We start from the raw sequence: 22,044 nt of genomic DNA, 5'->3' as shown, positions 1-22,044 counted from the left end.
GAGAGCCATCAGCCCAGGTATAATGAGAAGGGAACCTAAATCAGAACATGGTCAGGTGCTTAACTGCTGAGTTGTGATGGATGTATTACCTTAGAAGAGAACTCTTTCTCCACAGAGCACCCACATCTGTTTCATGTGCCCATTTCAGACAACAGAAAACATCAGAACTTCTTCACACTAATGGTGGAGATCTAATGCCAAAGATCCACAAAGACAGTCAAGACCTATGGTGTGAAATATCCAAATGGCCCTTCAACCCACCCTCAACTTCTTCCTTATAGAACTCTTACCTCTCCGAGTTAGAGGTAGCACTGGTTCTGATGGGCAGTAAAGTCTTTCCCAGATAAGGTGCTCTCTCTCACTGGGGAGAATCATGACTCTAACTCCAGGGGCCTTTTTAAGCCAAGCCCTACGTTCTGTCGTTAGCAAAAGTTTCTCCTGGTTTCTAGTATAAAGTTAATGCTGATCACTGACTTCCTGTGCTGATGCAATTTGCCCTTGTTTATACATTCTTTTCATGATTTCAGTAGGAATTTGAGGACACAAAAGCTCTAGCTCCTTCAGCTGCAGATAGCAGGCTCAGGCCCTAATGAGAAAAAAAATGGAGGTGGGGAAGGAGCTCCTACCAAGGATGGGCTGCCTAAAATTCTTCACTTAGGATTTGCATTGACATGTAACATAGTCAGGCTGGAGACATTCTTCCAGACCTCCTCCCTGGTAACTTGTCCAGATCATACCCACCCACCTACCTTGCTATCCCCACCCAACCCTGCCAGGCTTACCCCCATTCTCCCAGGAAGTCAGAACAGTTGCTCTGATAGGACAGCCAGAAGAAAAGCAGACAGTAGAATCAGTTGGAGAGCTAGGAGGAAAAGTGAAAAAGAGAGATAATCTGTAAGAAGGAGGAGAGGTCAATGATATTCAGTGATGTATACAATCAGGTAGCATGACAAATGAGAAGATGCTAGATTTGGTAGTGAAGAAGTGACTGGTTCTGTTTGAGAGAGCTGTTTACAGGAGAGCCAAGGACGATACCAAGTACTAATGAGTTTTCAGAGCAACTGTAATTCTCATAAATTGGTGGTGGGAATGATTTACGCAAGAACAGGCAAAAACAAAATACAAAAATCGACGGTGTTTCTATGAAACAAAAAATGAAGTTTAACAAAAGATACTTTAACATATAATTTTAAAAATAGTGTATCTTCAAATATTTTTTGTTTCCCCATCTATCCTCTCTTCTAGGACTCCAGTTATATGTATATTAGGCCATTTGATGATATCCCACAGATCACTATTAGTATTCTCTCTCTCTCTCTCTCTCTCTCTCTCTCTCTCTCTCTCTCTCTCAGTCTTTTTGCCCTTTCTGTGTTTTATGTTGGGTAGTTTCTATTGCTATGGCTTCAAATTTACTAATCTTTTCTTCTGCAATGTCTAAGCTGCTATTAATCCCATTCAGGTATTTTCCATTCCAGAAGTTGTATTTTCATTTCTAGAAGTTCAATTTCAAACTTTTTTTATAGTTGTTTAAACTGTCTACAGATTAGATTAACACACAAAAGGCCTTCCTGCTCCTGTCTCACCTTCAGAAAGATTCCATTCTCTTCTGTGGTGTCCTCAGCCATCTGTCTAAAGCTTCTATCACAGCCCAGTAATCTAGGTGAAACATACAAACCAACCAAAACACTCATTGCTCATAACTCTAATGCATACTGCTTCCTAGGGCTGTTACACAGAAGGCACTTGAGAGATACTTGTTGGATAGCGAATAATGAAGAACAACTCAACACCAAAAATAAAAAATAAAAAAAAAGTCCAAATACAAAATGGGGAGAGGACCTGAATACCTTTCCAAAGAAGATATATAGATGGCCAACAAACACATGAAAAGATGCTTAACATGACTAATCATCAGGAAAATGCAAATCAGACCACAATGAGATATCACCTCACACCTGTCAGAATGGCTAAAATCAAAAAGACAAGAGAGAACAAGTGTTGATGAAGATGTGGAGAAAAAGGAATGCTCATGCATTGTTGGTGGGAATGCAATTGGTGCATCCACTATGGAAAACAGTATGGAGTTTTCTCAAAAAATTAAAAAGGGAAATACCATATGATCCAGTAATTCTGCTACGAGGTATTTACCCAAAGAATACAAAAAACACTAATTCAAAGGGATACGTGCACCCCTATGTTTACTGCAGTATTATTTATAATAGCCACGATATGGAAGTAGCCCAAGTGTCCATCAATAGATGAATGGGTAAAGAAGATGTGTTATACACACACACACACACACACACACACACACACACACACACACACAGGATTATTACTCAACCATAAAAAAGAATGAGATCTTGCCATTTTCAATAACATGGATGGACCTAGAGGATATTATGTGAAGGGAAATAACTCAGAGAAAGACAAATACCATATGATTTCACTTATATGTGGAATATACAAAAACAAAACAAATGAACAAACAAAACAGAAACAGACCCATAAATACAGAGTACAAACTGATGGTTGCTAGAGGGGAGGGGAGGAGAAGGGAGGGATGGGTAAAATGGGTGAAGGGGAGTGGAAGGTACAGTCTTCCAGTTGTGGAATGAATAAGTCACAGGGATGAAGGGTACAGATTAAAGAATATAGTCAATGATATTGTAATAGTGCTGTATGGTGACAGGTTGGAGGTACACTTGTGGTGAACATAGCATAACACATACAGCGGTCAAATCACTATGTTGTACACCTGAAACTAGCCCTGTGTATCAACTAAGCTTCAATTTAAAAAAAAAGGAAAAAAAAATTAAAATAACGAAGACAGAAGAAATCATGCTGTAAGGAAAGGAGCTAGATACCTTTGAACATCAGGATCATCCTGGCACTCCTGAAATCTTTCTATGTGGTTAACCCCTTCTTGAGCTCTAACACTGGGTCTGCCAGTGTTAATGCAGTGCTGAAGTCATTTAGCCACCTCTGGAGAAAATGCTGAAAATTTGTTTAAATGAAGGAGTTATATTAAGAGGAAAGGCAGAGAGCCAAGAGACTGAAAACTCCAACTTTTTAATCAGGAGAATTAAAAATCAGGAGATTTTAATCTCCTCCTGATTTAATTAGGCTGAGCTAATGTTGAGTGGTTATATTATCTTGCTATCAGCTAAGAGAACAGACCTAGAAATTATCCTGCTTCCAAGAGAATGACTGAAAAAATCAAAGTACCAAGAAGGAGTAGTTGGAGGCCCTCCTGTTCTTCAATTCCATTTCTTACTCAATTCCATTTCAATTCCTTGGTGTCAGCCAGAGTCATAAAATAGCTGTTATCTGGGAGTGTCAAACAGATTATCTTGTAGAATTATGTAGATTTGTAGAGCAAAATGGACCTTTAAGATCTTCCTACTAACCACAACTACACTGATTGTAGATCATCCAAATCATCAAGTCACATGCAGTTGCCTGCTGGCCATGGCATAAGGACTCTGCTCTGCTGGCTGTGCACTCAGGCCCTCAGTGAACTCACAGCCTATTACACCTCCCACTTCATGGAGAGGACATCCAGTTCCTCTCTCTAACCCTGACCTTAAGAAGTTTCCTTCCACACTCCTGTCTTCCCCAAAACCTGAAGGTTATTTCCACTTAGATGACCCACTGATGTCTCAGCACCAGTGTGTTCTACACAATAACTTTCTGTATCTTCTCAGATACCATCTACTCCCAGTTCCCCTCTGTTAGGTAAAGCACTCCTTATACTTGCTTCTCTCCTCCTGTGTCCACCTACCCCCATGCCCCACTGGCACTTTCCTTCATTTGGCCTTAAGTTAAGCATGGGTTAGGTTAGATGAGGTCTGAGAGTGGGGCCCTCATGGTGGGATGTGAAGCAAGTATGTGTTAGAGCTAGGGCCTTTGTTCCCTTTCTCCAGAGGGGAAGTTCTTTGAGGGAAGTGTTGGTATTTGGAGTTGAAGCCCTAACCCCCAATATGATGGTATTTGGAACTGAGCTGAATTTAGCCAATGGGAATCAATGGCAACCAATGGCAGGAGACTTGGTATCTTTCAGTCTATTTCATCAACTACCCCAGCACTTGTTCAATGGACTCATAAACAAAGTGGCCATGATAGCAGGGGTGGAAGTTTTGCATAGGCTCTACAACAGGAACTTCTTCTTACCAAGGATAATCTGGCCTCTGCTGGTGGTGATTGCTGAATATACCAAGATCAAAGACCAATGCTAAATCTATAGTATGGCATCATTCTTCAGGGACACTAGCCAGTCACCTGGGACAGATTGATTATGTTGTCCCACAATGGATGGGGCAGCAATTCCTCAGTGAATTTAACATTTATTCTGGATATGGTGTCCCTTAATTTTTATGTCCCACAGTAAAAGTTAAGGGAAGACTTTAGCAATATAGTTCAGGACCACAAATAGTTCATACACCTAAGAGTAAAGGTTTGAGTTATCAGATAAAGAATCAGTAGTTGAAGTACTGGCTGAGGGCATAGGGCATGTGATTTGGGCAGGGGAAGAAGGAGATTATAAATACCAACTACTAAAAAAATTAAATAAACAAACATCAATTACTGTCTTGATTACCAATTAAGAAAAAAAGGTCTTAGTAGCTAGGCATATTTTTTCCTTGGTTTATCCTGTATATATTTACATTTGTTAGTTTCTTTCTTCTCCTCCTTTTTTCCCTTCCTGTACTCTTCCATATAGGATGGGAACTAAATTTTAGTAAAATGGTACATATGGATACTGGATACCTGAAATAATGAACTGCACCAGCCTGTCTACTGGCAACTCAGCTGTGCTTCTGTACTTCTTTGCTTCCCCAAGAGTTAAGAAGACTAGAAAATATTTCTTAGAATCCCTTTACAGCCATTTTCCATATTAGATTCCACAAATGAGAGGCACTTGTATGAAATTTGAAGAACAGAAAAGAGGCAGCTTCTTCTAGACTATTCAGACTTTAGTACAACATCTATTCATGATTTTTAAAAAAACCCTCTGCAAATTAGGTCTAGAGCAAACATACCTCAACAAAATAAAGGCCTTCTATGAAAAATCCATAGCTAACATTATACTCAATGGTGAAAAACAGAGAGCTTTTCTCCTAAGTCCAAGAAAAAGACAAGGATGTCCACTCTAACCACTTTTATTCAATACAGTACTGGAAGCCCTAGCCACAGCAATCAAACATAAAGAAATAAAGGGCATCCAAATTGGTAAGGAAGAAGTAAAACACTCCCTATTTTCAGGTGAAATAATACTATATATGGAAAACCCTAAAGACTCCACAAAAGCTACTAGAAGTGATAAATGAATTCAGTAACATTGTAGGATACAAAATCAATGTACAGAAATCTGTTGCATTCCTATACATTAATAATGAAGCAGCAGAAAGTGAAACTCAGAAAACAATCCCATTTATAATTGTGCCAAAACAATAAAATTTCTAGGAATAAACTTAACCAGAGGTGAAAGACCTATAATCTAAAAACTATAAAACACTGATGAAAGAAACTCAAGATGATGCAAAGAAACGGAAAGACATTCCATGCTCACGGGATGGAAGCACAAATATTGTTAAAATGTCTATACTACCGAAAGCAATCTACAAATTTAATGCAATGCCTATCAAAATACCAACAGCATTCTCCACAGAACTAGAACAAACAATCCTAAAATTTGTGTGGAACTACAAAAGGCTTCAAATAGCCAAAGCAATCTTGAAAAAGAAAAACAAAACTTGGAGGTTATCACAATTCCAGACTTCAAATTATATTACAAAATGGTAGTAATTAAAACAGTATGGTACCAGCACAAAAACAGATACATAGATCAATAGAATAAAATAGAAAACCAGAAATAAATCACAATTACACAGTCAATTAATCTTTGACAAAGGAGGAATGAATATACAATGGGAAAAAGAAAGTCTCTTCAACAAATGGTGCTAGAGAAAGCTGGGCAGCTACATGCAAAAAAGAAACTGGACCACTTTCTTACATCATACACAAAAATAAAGTCCAAATGGATTAAAGACCTAAATGTGAGACCTGAAACCATAAAAACCCTTGAAAAGAGCACAGGTAGTTTCTCTGACATTGGCTATAGCAACATTTTTCTAGATAAGTCTCCTGAGGCAAGGGAAATAAAAGCAAAAATAAACTATTGGGACTATATCAATTTGTCATCCTTGCACAGGGGTCATACTAATCTCTGTATTGTTCCAATTTTAGTATATGTGCTGCCAAAATGAGCACGTTCTTGGGACTACATCAAAATAAAGTTTCTGAAGAGTGAAGGAAACAACAAAACTAAAAAGCACCCTAATGAGTGGGAGAAGATATTTGCAGATGACATATCCAATAAAAGATTGGTATCCAAAATATATAAAGAACTGATACAACTCAATGTCCAATCTTATTAAATGGGCAGAAGACATGAACAGATATTTCTCCAAAGAAGACATACATATGGCCAACAGACACATAAAACAATGCTCAACATCATTCATCAACAGGGAAATGTAAATCAAAACTACAATGAGATATCACCTAACACCTGTCAGAATGGGGAAAAAAAAAAGAAAAAAAAACTCACAAGAAACAAGAAGGGTTGGTAAAGATGTATAGAAAAAGGAACCCTGTGCATGATTTGTGGGAATACAAACTGGTGCAGCCACTGTGGAAGACATTATGGAGGTTCTTGAAAATATGAAAAATAGAACTACCCTACAATCTAGTAATCACACTACTCGGTATTTATCCCCAAAATACAAAAACACTGACTCAAAGTGATACATGCACCCCTGTTTATTGCAGCATTACTTACAATAGCCAAACTATAAAAACAGCCAAGTGTGCATCGATAGATAAATGGATAAAGAAGATGTGGTGTGTGTGTGTGTGTGTGTGTGTGTGTGTGTGTGTGATTGAATATTATTCAGCCATAAAACAGAATGAAATCTTGCCATTTGCAACAACATGGATGGAGCTAGAGAGTATAATGTGGCACAAAATAAGTCAGTCAGAGAAAGACAAATACAATATGATTTCACTCGTGGAATTTAAGAAACAAAACAAGCAAAGAAAAAGAGAGAGAGAGGCAAACCAAAAATTGACTCAACTATAAAGAACAAACTGATGGTTACCAGAAAGGAAGTAGGTGGGAGAGATTGATGAAATAGGTGATGGGGATTAAAGAGTACACTTACCATAATGAAGGCAAAAAAAAAAAAAAAAACAACAAAACAACCATTCAGACTTTCCCTAACACTTTCCTCAAAGTTCTTCTAATGTCTGCCCGGTTCCAAAGCCACTTTCATAGTTCGGTTTTTATGTTATGGCAATGCCCCATTTCTAGGTAATAAACTCGGTATTAATTATCTATCACAGTGTAACTAATTACCTGAAATTTTAACAGCTTAAGATGATGAACATTGATTATCTCAGTTTCTTAATTCAGGAATTTGGAAGTGACTTAGCTGAGTGGTTTAGGTTCAGAGTTTCTCATAAAATTTCAAGTCAAGATGTCAGCCAGGGTACAGTCATCTGAAGGTTTGATACTGATGCTGGAGGAACTGCTTCCAAGATGGCTCACTCACATAGCTATCGGTTAAAGATCTCGTTTTGTTGTTAGCAGGAACCCTCAGTTCCTCAACTCATGGGTTTCTCCATAGGGTTACTTGAGTGTCCTCATGACACAGTAGCTGGCTTCCTCTGGAGGTAGTGATCTGTAGGTGCCAAGGGCAGGCTGCCCCAATATAGACCACTTTGATGTGAACATATTTTGAGCTAAAAACAATCAAAATCCAGTAGATTCAGGAAAAGCTCTTTACGTCCCCCTCAACTGCCTGCTTGTACTAGGAAGAGAGCTATTAACAGATTCCTCTTTACCTAAGGAACTTAACTACATCATAGGGTAACCTTTTTTTCCCAAACATCTCCTTTCATCTTCCTGCTAATAGTCTTTCTCCCCTTTGTATCCTCAGATTCCTATCCTTCCCCTTAGCTCATATAAGCATCATGTTACCTCACTGTCTTTGGAATTTCCATGTCTATGTGGATTCCCTGTGCATACGCTATTAAATTTGATTTTCTACTGTTAATCTGTCTCATGTCAATTTGATTCTTAGTCTAGCTAGAAGGACGTTGTAAATTATTCCTCCCCGGCAGATCCAAGAGAGAGAGCAAACAGGAAGCCACAATGCACTTTATGACCTCTTCGCAGAAATGGCATACTATCACCTCTACTTTATTCATTTGAAGATGTCACTAAGTCTAGCCCTCACTCCAGGGAGAGAAAAGAAGCCCTACTTCTGGGAGGAGTATCAAAAAAATTTGTGAACGTATTTTAAAACCACAAGTTTTCTTAGAGCATTTAATCTAAAGAGATTTAAGGAGGAAAGGAGTTCTTAGCAGTTTTGATGATATGGTAAGAAAGTCATCCAGACTCAGGATGAGGCCAGTGAACCAAAAGGTAGTCATGATGCAGAAGTATTTTGACCCTGAAATTTAGGAGAAATTGGGAAAAGAGTTGAGTCAGTTTTTTGCAACTTTTACGTGTGTATCTCCCTTTTAACTTAAAATTACATTTGAAATTTGGATATTCTGTCATTCATGTCAGATTCTCAATACTAACAATGATATTAGGGTAACACAGATACATCTATTTTCATACTATTTTGACTGCCACGACCCCAAAAGTATTCCACACTTGATATTGGAGGTTCCTCTCAACCTCACATCCATTTCCTTCATCCATCATGTCCATCCCCTTACCTCTGGGCTAAAGAGCCTTTGAGCTCACTGCCCTCTGATCATACACCTATGGGAAGGAAGAGTGTGAGGGAAGAGTCCTTCCTTCACCTCCAGATTAGTCTCCAAGCCCCAACCTCAAAAACCAGACCAGGAAGCTGAAATTCTCTTCTGTCTCTCCTTTGAATTAAGACTTTGTCAATAATCACCCATTTACACCTCACCTTTCTAAAATACAGATGTGATTATGTTCCTCTTCTGCTTAAAAATGGACACAAAAATGGTCCCCCAATGCCTATAACAAAGTCTATAAATGTCCTTCAGGAAATTGGTGTATTCCTGATATTTTTGTGATAGGTACGTCATTTGGAGAACAAGCCTATAGTTTTAAGAGAATCCCCCAAATAGGAAGTTACCACAAAATGCCAGGAACCACTGACCTCCAGGGAAAAGGCCTGACTCAACAAGGAGCAACAGAATCATCACAATTTGGCTTCACCCTTACCCTCCTTTCTGTATCTTATGTCACAGCTCTGACTTGTCTTTCCCAATGCTACCTGTATGTTCATGCTTCCTTGCCTTTGTTTCTGCCTTTGTCTCTGCCTAGAATACCTTCCCTCCTTTCTGCCAGGAAAATTACTATACATGCCTTGGAACCCAGCTCAAATATCATATCCTGGGGGAATGAGTGATCTAAGCTGTAACGCAGTTCGTATATACTTCTAACATAATTGTAATTGTTTCTTCCCCCTTTTGATTAACCCTGGACTGAAATTATAATCTCAGAGTAATAATGACTCTTATTTACATTTAAATCTCAATGCCTAGCATAGATCATACTAGGACCCACTGTTTGTTGTGTAGGTGGATGGGTGTTGGCTTGGACTACTGACTGACAGAACAGGGACACCTCCCTCTGAGCATTTCTCTGCAGACTCCCTATAAACTGAAGACCATTTCTTCCCGGCCTAATGCTTTGCTCTGTAATGAGCTTTGTACTTTTAGATTTTACTCATTTGTAAAATTGCAAAAATAATTTTGGAGATCAACATAGGCTTGCCAATTTTTAATTTTCCAAGCAAAGACTTAAAAAATGATCAGTTCTCCATCAGGTAATAAAAGCAAAGCCACTTTAACACCTCAAAAGTATGAAGGACATAATCTCAGCCTAGAAGACAGTCTTTTAAATTAAATACATTCAGCCTTTCGAAAAGCTTACCACATTGACCTTATTTTCTCTTATTCCATGATGAAAACTTCATCCCTGTTTATGAGTTCTAGAATAATGTTTGGAAACCACTGATTTAAACCTTTGCTTCTGAGAGGCAGCTCCTGCATTCTTCCTCAGGAATGAGATTTAGGCCTCATGACAGGACTAGTCCTGCTGGATCTACCCATGGGTTTCTTTTTGAGGAAACAGAAGAACCTAGAAACAAGAGACCAACTAAGCATACTGAGCACTTACTGTGTGCAACTTCTGTGCTGGTCACTTGGCATTGTGTATTAGGTGCACCACTCAGTTAAAAACTCAAGAATACAAGCAATGCAACTTTATCTCTTTTTCTTACTGAATTTATTTTTTATTTGAATATGTTCCACTAGGTGACAACTATGATCTTAATTCAGGGTCTCTCTCCCTTTCTTTCCCTGAGGGTTGCATCTTTGATCCAGGGGACTGACTTAGTGCACAAGCAGGGCTAGATTAAACCTCCCAAGGTCTTAAGCAGTGAAAAGATTATGATGAGTCATATGTAATTGAAAAAAATTTAAATACTTACAGTTAATTATTTCCTAACAAAGTTCAGTTAGGGTTTTTTTTTCCCCCCCTCTCTCCTGAAATTATCACGTCAGTGCTTTTTATTCTTTCAAAAGAACTGTCTTACATTCTTGGGTAGATGCTTTGTTTTCCTGGGGCCCTTGATAAGTTCTTGGCCTACCAGAGGGTTCATCTGGTTTTGTTCATTGGCCCTTAGCATCCACTTGGATGGATTGGATTTTATTGTGGGTCCATGCAGATCACCATGGACTCCTCCTCACCCTGTCCACATAAGACTGCCTCCAATCTGAAGGCTCTTTATGCCACATCTGGGCCACTCAGGGTTAGACTTTATCTCTTCAGTATAAATTTTGATCCCTTTTAAAATGCAACACTTACTATTATCGGTCATCATACTCTGTACAGACAAAGGAACTGAGGGAATAGAAGGGTGGACAATAGGCAGGGAACAGTATCACATTATCTGTATCACATTACTTCCATTGGCTCAAATTCTCCTATTTATTTTTTGTTCAGCTTTCTTTTCTGATGTCTGCACTAGACTACAGTTCTATGAGAACAACACATCTGTCTTATTCATTACTATAACCCCAGAACCTAGAACAGTGTCTGGCACATAGGCCCTCAATAAATATTGTTGCTCTAATGACTGAGAATAAATGAGATAAGAATAACACAAAGAGGTGGAAGGGTGTCAGAGTGAGGGGACTGGAAGTGCTAAAAATAAACTTCAATTATTTTACAATTATGGTGAAAGTTTATGTCAGCTTTCCCTTGGAAAAGTTTTGTTCCACTGCAGAAGGAAATGCCTCTTCATTCTACCATTTCTTGTGCTGTTTTCTGGTTTTTGTTTCTGGGCTTTCTCTTGGCTGGAAAACTAAAGTATTTTGGGTCAAGAGTATCAGTATATACCTTTGGAGCTCCCCAAAGGTATATATCTCTCTTTTAGAGATAAAAGATGCTAGTTTACTGAATGAATGAAGAATGAATGAATAAATGAAACTTGAGTCCTGAATATCCAGAGAATCCCTGAGGAATGGGCTCCCTATTGGGGGTTAAGTCCAAAGTGGTGTCTTCTAGACTGAGTCTTATCCAGCCTCAGCATTCCACATCCACTTCTGGGGTGTAGCACCTCCTAGTGGAAGTCCAGGGGTGCTGCCTCTTCCCAAGCCATCCCTCAATATGGGCCTCTTGGTGACTCCCTCCCAGACCACCATCTTTTCATCCTCAAAACCTTAATGTTACTCCCCTGGATGAGGCCCAGTAGACTCTGGCAGGTCCCCTCTAGTCACCCCAAATACTGACAAGGTGAACAATGAAGGCCTCCATTCCAGCCAAGTGGTTCTAGGCAACAGCAGCACTTCTCAAACTTGAATGTGCAGATGAATCACCTGGGGAGGATCTTAATAAAATGAAGATTCCAATCTAGTGGTTTTGGGTTGTGAACCAAGATTCTGAATTTTTTTTTTAATTTTTTTTTCAACGTTTATTTATTTTTGGGACAGAGAGAGACAGAGCATGAATGGGGGAGGGGCAGAGAGAGAGGGAGACACAGAATCGGAAACAGGCTCCAGGCTCTGAGCCATCAGCCCAGAGCCTGATGCGGGGCTCGAACTCACGGACCGCGAGATCGTGACCTGGCTGAAGTTGGACGCTCAACCGACTGTGCCACCCAGGCGCCCCCAGATTCTGAATTTTGAATCAGAAAATATTCAAAAATTTTTTGCAGGGATCTTTTGCAGAAAATATTTTGCAGGGATCTTGCCTAAAACATTTTTGGAATTGCTGTTGAAGCTTATTGCACCTTTAAAACTCAGTGGTGACATCTTTTTCTTTGAAGGTGAATTTGAAAAGCAGTCAAAAAACATTTCAAAATAAAATGTGATTATAAATATTGAGATGGATTTACTTACATGGCTTATAAATCAGCCCTGAAAGTTATCCCCAAACAACAGTTCCAAAAATATTTGGGGCAGCTGGTTGGAGAAAGGGGAATGTTTACTTTGAAACATTCAGATGCTTAAGTGTCACTGTGTCCATTTTTAAGGAGTTAATTTTATTACTAGTTTATTTAAGTAAAACTTAAATAGGGCTTGATGAGTGGCAGGCACTGTTGCTTTACAAGTATTATCTCATTTAATTCTCATAAGCCTGCTTTTATTCCCATTTTACAAATGAGAAAACTGAGGCACAGAGACAATATGTGGCTTACCTAAAGTCACCCAGCTAATTAATGCAAGAGTCAGGTTCAAACCCTAGGCAGCCTGCTTCCAGGTGTCATGGGATTAATTATTAAGCTATGCTAACTTTAAACAGTGTTAGGAATAGCCTAAAGAAAGAGTGTCAGCTACTATGGAGTCTATCAGAAGGAAAAGAAAGAAATTAAGTGACTTAGAGTGGAGACTGGAAGCCTACAGAAAATAAATCCATCCCCAAAACAGAAACAGCTGGAGCTGGAATGTGTGACTAGAGAGTTCTTACAGCCTCTACCCCTTTCCTGGTTCTGATGCCTAGAAAAGACCTCAAGATGGAAGAGAAAGCAAGTTCTCAGGTTCACCTTCCACCATTCTATTCTCTCATGGTCTTAGTTGTCCTGTTTTGTAGCTTTAAACTCATCAAATTTAGGGAACTGGGAGCAGGAAGACCCAGGGAAATTGCAGCATGCAGCATTGTCTTGCTTTTTACATGCTGTTCAGTGAGTTTTTGCTGATGGATTGTGAGTAAAGGGAGCACCCCACCGAAATGTCCCAACTCTTCCAGAAATGATTCCTGACTTGCCTTGCCACCCTCAGGTCCCCTGAGAGGAGCTGGAGAGGCCCATTCTTCACTAACGATCTGACCATTAACAGAGGCCAAATGAGGAAAGAGAAAGTACCCCCACAGAACGTCCTGAAACACACAGCGGGCAAGATGGAGAGTGGGCCGATTCGCTAGCACTTCTAGAATTAGAAAGAGGAAGTAAAGTCCCAGAACTTCAATTTCGGCACTAACCTAATATTAAGGAGCAGCGGGGCACAGTCACGGAGTACAAAGTGGCTTCCCCAACTTAAAAAGGCGCCCTAGCCGTGCCATTGTTCCCACAATGCCGTGACTCGGATTCGAACCGAGGTTGCTGCGGCCACAACGCAGAGTACTAACCACTATACGATCACGGCGCGCTACCGGAACGCCACAAGAAACCATGCTTCCAAGTATGGATCTTCTAGTCTAGCTGGCCGGCCGCCCTGGCCTTCCGAAGTCGCCCATGGTGTGCCAGGCCCTTCTGGCACTCGCGCTGACCCCTAAGCGGAGTAGGGGCGCCGAGGACTCTCCAGCAGGTCTCAGCCGGTCGTGCGTACGGATCGTAAAAGAAAGAACTCCTATGAGGCCGTTATGCTCACGTCTAGCCTGTACGGACGTGATGCCCGGGGTCGCCCGAACGGTAGGTCCGTTTCACACCCCCATGCCCTGGCGGTCACGCTATCTGAGTGGACTCCGGCTGGGAACGGGGTTGTCTCTAGAATTCCACAAGAAGGAAATACAGTTCCGACGCACCCGCACAACTTCCTTCGAGGTGCGGGGCGGGGTGGGGGGACGGAAACCTGGAGCGCAGCCTTCAAACTGGTGAAGCAGTGGGGTCTGACCCCCGGGCGAGTGTGGACAGAAATCAAAAAAGCAGGGAAACGAGGGCGTCGGTGTTCTCACAGCTAGAGGCTAAGTTGGAGATCAGCAGGTACAGACCGTGACGTAACAAGGGGGCGGGGCTTTCAATAGAGAAGAACTCAGGCGAGGAAACCGAAGGCCAAGTCCCCAGTAGCTCGCCGTGATCGTATAGTGGTTAGTACTCTGCGTTGTGGCCGCAGCAACCTCGGTTCGAATCCGAGTCACGGCATTGCGAGAGCAGTGGCACGGCAGGGGATTTGGTTTTTATTGCTGTCCTCCATTTTTATTTCGAGTTTGTAACAACATTCTCGAAAATGGATCCCAGTCCCCTGTGCCAGTTGGAAACGACGTTTACGTCATGCCAGCTCTGGCCAAATTGGACCTCGGAAGAATATAGGCTTCCTGTTACCGCGGCTACGCGCTATACCGTTCACTGGAGACAAAGCACAGAGCACTCACAAGGCTAATAAGTGTTGTCATAGGCATATATATGAATTTCCATAGCAGCGCTGGAAGAGGACTCCCGATAATAATAGGAAGAGAAGTCTTCACAGAGGAGGTGATTTTTGAAGTAGCTCTTAAAGTCAGAAAAGGAATTTTCCGAGCAGCCAGGATAATCTCGTGTGCACAGGTATGATGGAGGTCTCAAAAAGGAACTATGGCAATTACTCTATAAATCCTACCTCTTCCCCACCCTCACTTCTAAAGGACCTGTTGAGTGAATGAATGCGAGTAATTAGGGAATGGGAAGCGACACTGAGGGAGGGCCAAGGATGGGCTGCAAAAGGTGGACGAATTTCCTACAGTCTGTGGGTGGGGGTGAGGGGTGGAGGAGTGAAAGGATTCAGCTTGTATTTAGTAATATCCCTCTGGTGACTCTGCAGGCGGTGAGGGTGATGATTAGAGCAGACAGGTGGCCACCCTGGATTCTCTTGTTAGAACTAGTGGCACGTTCTCAGTTTAGCAAAAATCCTCTGCCTACTGTGGACTCGGCCTGGTTCTAGGCGCGGTGGGGCGGGAACACTGATGGACAAGAAGAAAAATCGCACCGGCCCCTGCTGCTCCTTGGGCACAACCGAGGTGGCCAACGGTACCGGCGGGAGTACCGCGGAAGAAGTCAGGATCGTTGCGGCAGTAGCAGAAGCTGCAAGGAAGTTGGTGGGGAGCGGGTAGGCAGGGTGAGATGCATTCATTGAGTCCCTTACATGTGTACAGTCAGGCGTGGGGGAGTCCACATCCTCCACGGCGGCGACATTGGGTCACTCCTGGGGGAATCAGCAGGGACTATAACCCCTTAGGAGCGCCCCCTTCAGATCCGGGGTCGCTGCAAAGATCTCTCAGGCACAGGAGATGGGCATCCTAGGAATGGTGGTTACACAACTTGTGGACACTGAGTTCCGGACGGTCCAGTCCCTGGATGCCCAAGTGGTCCCCCTAAACGCCCACCTCATTCACACGGAACCCACCATTCCCCACTCCAACATAAACACTTTCTGTAGCTAATGGACCAAAACCCGAGAGAGCGAGAGCGACTGGCGAGAGCGCACTGCGCCTGCGCATTCCCAGAATCTGTGTTACGCTGGAACTCCGCCCTATAGGTGGATCTTTTGGTGACGTGCAGAGCGGGAAGGCCTATGACTGTTGAAGAGGACAATCAGAAGGCGATCCTTACAGGTCCCCGGTAGCTCGCCGTGATCGTATAGTGGTTAGTACTCTGCGTTGTGGCCGCAGCAACCTCGGTTCGAATCCGAGTCACGGCATTGTGGGAACAATGGCACGGCAAGGGGCTTCTCCTTTTAGTTTTTTTTTTTTTTTCTTTTTGTGGATAACGTTTTATATTGATCACAACTCGCTTTCTTGAAGTGAATCACCGAGTCTTTCCACCTTGAAAACTGAGCCGGCCCTAAGATCACCACCTCCAGTAATTCTCATTTAATGCTCTGAATACGGTTTCACATGAGTTAGAATCCCTCCCTGCCCGAAAAAATTGGAAATGGTGTCTAAATCACTCTACAGCAGCAAAACCGCGCCCTTGTGACCTTCCAATTTTTTTTCCTTTTCATGAATTTTTAAAACTTGAGTTGTATGTTTAAATAGAGAAGACATGCGCACAAGTCCAATGAACAGTAAGTCTCCCTATCTTCACCTCACCCACCAATTATTAGTTTCCCTCATCTTTCCATGACAGTCCTTGTATAAACAAATATTTATATATGCATATTTGCATAAAAGTATAACCCCCATCTCTGCTTCTTACATAACACAAATGACCTCTTCCCTTCCTCGCTTTCACCCCCAGAAGTCAGACAGGACTTGAGGTAACAAATATGCAGATAGGCATACTCCCTTTACAAAGAAGAGTACACATACCAGGAGGGAATATCCACCACGGATCCTGTCCTTTTTCTCCCCAGGTCCTGGATGCTGGCTGGGGCAAGTGAAGGCTGACTGGGTTGGTGAGATATAGGGGAAAGGGATCCCTCATTGTGTTTATAAAAACCATTGGATGGTAGCCTGGGCTCTGCTGAGAAGCAGCCCTAATTCGATTGCATGTTGGAAGGGCAGGGTAGTATCCTAGTTTTGGAGTTGGGAAGAGGGACTTGGTAGTCCATTTGGAGACCCTTCACTTCCATCTCTCTGCTATCTTATCAGGATCAAACTTAAATTACAGACTACTAAAGTTAAAAAATTCAGGTTAATGAAAGGTAAAACTGAATCTTACTATGTGTATATTCCAAGCATACAGCATCTCCATAAATATTTGAAGAGAGGTTTCTTATGGAGTCCAAAATTGAGGCAAGTGGCCCAGTTTACTTCATTGCATCTCAGGTTGTATTCTTTCAAAACAAAATCATGTTATTTTCATATCAAATAGAAAACTTGGCCCAAATGAAACTCAATCTACATCTAGAATCTCAAAGTACAGAGTGCATATCTAAGCATACTAAGATGTTTGTTCTCTCAAGTTTGTGTACAGAGATGGGCCTGAGGCAAGGCTGGAGACAAAAGGCAAGCACCAGTCTTAAAAGACAAAACCCAGAAGGGATCAGAGCTCCGGAGAGGACTGGGCATCCAAGGTCAGACAAACAGAAGGGAGGACACCCCCACTCAGTACCCACTAAGAAAAGTGAGGGCTAAGGACCAGGCCTTGAGACAGGCACAAATTTAGGAGGTTAAAGGAGGAAGAGGGTATAGCCTGAAAGAAAGGAGGAGAATGATAACAGTGTCATTTAAGGAAAGTTTGGGAGAAGGTTTCAGGGATGGAGGTCGGCACATTCAGGTGCTGCAAAGGAGAAAGAGGAATAAGATAAAATCTTTGGGCTTGACACTTAGAAGTCATTGTTGATTTTAAAAACCTTCCATGAGAGCAACTAGGCAATGTTTATCAAGAATCAGAAAAAGAAAAGTACACCTTTGCCCCAATAATTCCATTTCTGGGAAACTTACTATAGGAAATAATCCTAAACTTGGAAAAGTTATGTGCATAAAGATGTTTATTACAGGGCTATTTAGAAGGGAAGAGAGTGTAAATAGCCTGACTGCTTAACAAATAAGGTAATATTGAACTAAACTAAAATATGTTCATTTGATGATATATTGAATTGTCATTTTTAAAGTATCAAAAGTACATATATGAAGTATTAAGTCAGCTTTTAAATACCATTTCCAACTAAAAAGAATGAAGTTCCTTTTTAAAAAATGACTGATTACAAGTCTACAGAAGGGGAAGTGTAAATCTAGAATATTTTCTGTAAGAAAGCAAGTTAACTGCTTAAATATTGAGGGGACCAAGTCAAAAGGACACAGAAGCCTCTTTAAAGAACTTCTGTTGGCCAAATTTGAGACAATTGGAGCATCAAAGAATAATAACGGTAAGAATGCAAGCTGGTGCAGCCATTCTGGAAAACAGTATGGAGGTTCCTCAGAAAACTAAAAATAGAACTACCCTACCACCCAGCAATTGCACTACTAAGCATTTATCCAAGGGATACAGGTGTGCTGTTTCGAAGGGACACATGCACCCCCATGTTTATAGCAGCACTATCAACAATAGCCAAAGTATGGAGACAGCCCAAATGTCCATCGATGGATGAATGGATAAGAAGATGTGATATATATATATATATATATATATATATATATATATATATAAACACACACAATGGAGTATTACTCAGCAATCAAAAAGAATGAAATCTTGCCATTTGCAACTACGTGGATGGGACTGGAGGGTATTATGCTAAGTGAAATTAGTCAGAGAAAGACAAAAATCATATGACTTCACTCATATGAGGACTTTAAGAGACAAAACACATGAACATAAAGAAAGGGAAACAAAAATAATATAAAAACAGGGAGGGGACAAAACATAAGAGACTTAAATATGGAGAACGAACTGAGGGTTACTGGAGGGGTTGTGAGAGGGGGGATGGGCTAAAAAGGTAAGAGGCATTAAGGAATCTACTCCTGAAATCATTGTTGCACTATATGCTAACTAATTTGGATGTAAATTTTAAAAAATAAAAAATAAAACAAGTTTAAAAAAAGTAATAACAGTAATAATGATAATGGATTATATCACATTTGATAGATAGATAGATAGATAGATAGATAGATAGATAGATAGATAGGTAATTTTTGAGATGATGGAGATGAGAGAGAGAAACAGAGACAAAGAGACAGAGATAGGAGCAACAGCAGCTCTTCTTTACAAAAGAATGCCAGATAATAAATGCAGAAGAAATGACAGGGTTAGAGTCACCATTTTTTGCAATCCTCAGTGTAATAACAAATACAAGCAGAGATCATCAATGGAAGTAAAAACCGCTAGGTAAAACATTATTGGGAGCAAATAATCAAAGATCTTAGGCTATCACACCACAGCTTACTTTAAATTGCAAAGGAAAGATCTGATGGACTCCATGTTAACCAAGTGATCTAGCCTAGTTTCACCAATAAAGGGACAAATGTGCATTACTGGCCTGCCAGTGTAACACAGTGGGAAGTACACAACATCCTCTATGTAGTGGTCTTTTCCAAAATGTCTGGACTGAATCTAATAAACTATGGAAAGATCCAGAATGTGGGACATTCTACGTAACAACTGCCCTGACACTTCATAATGATCAATGTCATGAAAAACAAAGTGGCAACGATAAAATGGGGACCTGTTCAAGATTTCGAAAGATTAAAGAAACTTAAACAAATGCAATGGAGGGGTCCTGATTAAATCCTGAATCAGGACAAAAATATATATGTAAAAGACATTTTGAGGGAAAAATGGGAAAAATTTAATATGGACTGCATAATAGACAACACTGTTGTGGATGTGTTCATATGGCCCTCTAAAAGAATTCTTTATTTTTAGGAAATGAGTGTTGAATTATTTAGAGTGAAAGTGTCATGATATTTGCAAATTGCATCAAACATTTAAGGAAAGAAGAGAAGGGATAGAGTAAATATGGCAAAATGATAAAAAGTAGTGAATCTAGGGAAAGGGCACACAGATTTCCACTGTACTTTCTTTGAACTTGTCTGTAGGTTTGACATTATTTTTTAAAAATGGAAGAAAATAAAGCTTACATAATAAAAATGGGGAAATTATGCAATGTTAAGTGAAAAAAATAAGGACATAAAATTGTGTATACCACAATTATAGCTATATAAAAATAAGAACAAGAGAAATTATCTTTATTCATTTCAACATTTGTTAAGCTCCTGCCACATGACAGGCTCTGCACTAAATGATGAGAGTACCCTGCTCCCCTACAGACTCCTGATTTTATGTGTAATGCTTAAAATGCAAGACTTTGAATCTGGCAAACCTCACCGAAGTCTCAGAGAGCCTTGCTGTGATGACCTCACCTCCATATCCTTGGTTCATAGCAAGTTCCTTGGCTTCCACGAGGTGCTCAACAGCCTGCTTCCAGGAGTCCGTACCCTGGTGACGGAAGAAAGTGCATTAACAGATCAATTAAAACAACAGGAACTGCAGGGTGCACAAAAGGTAGTTTTAAAATTATCATTTAAAGGCTACCTTTATCATAACCTCTCCCCTCCTCATCTAGCATTTATTCGCGTTCTTCACCACCATGAATCCTCTCTCTTATGCTGCTTCCTACCCCATCACCTTTGCTCAGCTCATGCTGACCTCGTAGCTTAGAGTGACCTTTCACGCTTTTGCTTCATCTGTCCAAATCCTACCCAGCTCAGGTCTACCTCCCCCAAGAAGGCTGCATCTTCTGTGTAAACTTGATTGATTCCATTCCCCTGAGCTGTCAGCAGGTTAACTCCATACTTTTTAAACATATGGGCCTTCATGTGACACCTACCATTGTAAGCATTTTTTTACAGGTTTCAGAGCATGTTCATTACCCATCATCTCCCCAATCCTCACACAACAATTATGCCCTTTGCAGATACAAGGAAAATGAGGATCAGTTGCACTGAGTATCTTGCCCAGAAATCTGGCTAGAGCCCACAACTATTGGACTCCTTAGTCAGTGTCTCCCACAGCCAAGTGTGTGTATGTTTGGGGGTGGGGTGTGGAGACCAGCAGCGTCTGGATAAACGGTGAGCCTGTTAAAACTACAGTCTAGGACCCCACCCCAGCTAGACCTGCAGAATCAGAAACTGCAGTTTATCAAGTTCCCTAGGTGTTTCACGTTCACATTAAAGTTTGAGAAGCACTGTCCTATAATGCCAACCAGAATATGCACAAAGCAGAAAGCCAACAAATATTTCCAAACCTGGGCCCTGGGATTCCGAGGGGACTCGCAGGTTTGCCATCACATCCTTTTCTACTACCCCACCTTTGAGCCCCCTTCCCTTTGGGGCCTCATGTGGCTCTTTGCTCCCTCACATGGCAGATGTAAGCCCAAGGGTGAGAGAGAGACTGAGGCAGTGCCAGGGGGGATGGATGATGATGAGGTGAAGCTGCTACCTTCCCAGCAGAACCAAAAGCAAATATTGGTGTTGGCTTCAGGGCTACATTATTTCTGTGCAGAAACTGGCTTTATTTCTAAGACAAAAATGCCTATCGCTGGAGCATCTGAGCCTCCAGAGGATAAGGGGTTTGTGATAGACAACATTGGAACTGTTTCTAGACTTGATTTATTGACTTGTCTGTTTCTATTCTGTCACTAATCTGATTGACAATGAAACCCGGGATTTGATTGAAGGGATTTCTGCGTGTGTATGCGTGAGGCCGTCAGGGCCGAGTGGGCCTGCTCCAAGCTGGTGCTCCCGTGGATGGGAGACGTTTGCGTGAGAGCTGTTTGCATGTGAGGAAGGCGTGTGTGGAAACGACACGGGAGAAGTGGGTGTCACTAGGGAGTTGATTATCTATGATGTGAGATGTGTCTGCCTGGATTGGGAAGCAATGCAGTGGGAGCATTCGGATGGGAGGAGGTAGGTGGGGCTCCCATGGTACACAGAAGAGAGGCGGTTGTTAAAGACACATCTTATGGAACAGCCCCTTCTCTCGCCCTCCCTAGCTTTACCTCCTGGGATATTTTCCAGTTAGGAGGCGTTGGGGGAAGGGAGGGGAGGGACGGGAGGCGTCCAAGGGCCAGGACCCCAGGAGTGTGAGACGCCGCTCGTGAGCTGGGAGCTGGGGAGGGGGAACAGATGGAGACAGGTGCGCCCGCACAGGGGCACGTGTGGGGACACGTGGAGGTTTCACCTTCAGTCCAGGATTTGCATCCCCTGCCCTGGGGTCGCCCACTTACTTCTCGTGCGTCCACACCGGCTGGAAACCCGCACCCCCTCTTCTCCTCCCTGGCGAGGGGCGGGGGGGGGGTCGACCCCGAGAGCGAACGGAACCCCGCCCCTCCCTTGTTACTGAGGAGCCCCGC

At 41.7% G+C, this 22,044-nt stretch overlaps 1 long non-coding RNA gene and 4 other non-coding genes across 5 annotated transcripts; 2 read left to right on the top strand and 3 right to left on the bottom strand.

The window, feature by feature from the left end:
* Positions 1–6,169: 6,169 nt before the first annotated feature.
* On the bottom strand, positions 6,170–6,273 carry LOC121042192 (U6 spliceosomal RNA). The gene has a single exon (XR_005796035.1). It is a non-coding gene; the product is annotated as a U6 spliceosomal RNA (small nuclear RNA).
* Positions 6,274–13,629: 7,356 nt separating this feature from the next.
* On the bottom strand, positions 13,630–13,701 carry TRNAH-GUG (transfer RNA histidin (anticodon GUG)). The gene has a single exon. It is a non-coding gene; the product is annotated as a tRNA-His (tRNA).
* Positions 13,702–14,345: 644 nt separating this feature from the next.
* Positions 14,346–14,417, top strand: TRNAH-GUG (transfer RNA histidin (anticodon GUG)). Its single transcript has one exon. It is a non-coding gene; the product is annotated as a tRNA-His (tRNA).
* Positions 14,418–15,876: 1,459 nt separating this feature from the next.
* On the top strand, positions 15,877–15,948 carry TRNAH-GUG (transfer RNA histidin (anticodon GUG)). The gene has a single exon. It is a non-coding gene; the product is annotated as a tRNA-His (tRNA).
* Positions 15,949–19,862: 3,914 nt separating this feature from the next.
* Positions 19,863–21,988, bottom strand: LOC121041641 (uncharacterized). Its single transcript, XR_005795800.1, has 2 exons — positions 21,919–21,988; positions 19,863–20,129 (listed from the first exon to the last, which is right to left on the bottom strand). It is a non-coding gene; the product is annotated as an uncharacterized LOC121041641 (long non-coding RNA).
* Between the last annotated feature and the right edge of the window lie 56 nt (positions 21,989–22,044).

Source organism: Herpailurus yagouaroundi, unplaced genomic scaffold (assembly GCF_014898765.1).
Source record: "Herpailurus yagouaroundi ecotype Mexico unplaced genomic scaffold, PumYag 184, whole genome shotgun sequence".
Taxonomy (NCBI): Eukaryota; Metazoa; Chordata; class Mammalia; order Carnivora; family Felidae; genus Herpailurus; species Herpailurus yagouaroundi.
Note: the sequence above shows the minus strand (reverse complement) of the source record. Positions and strands in the feature narration are given on the sequence as shown.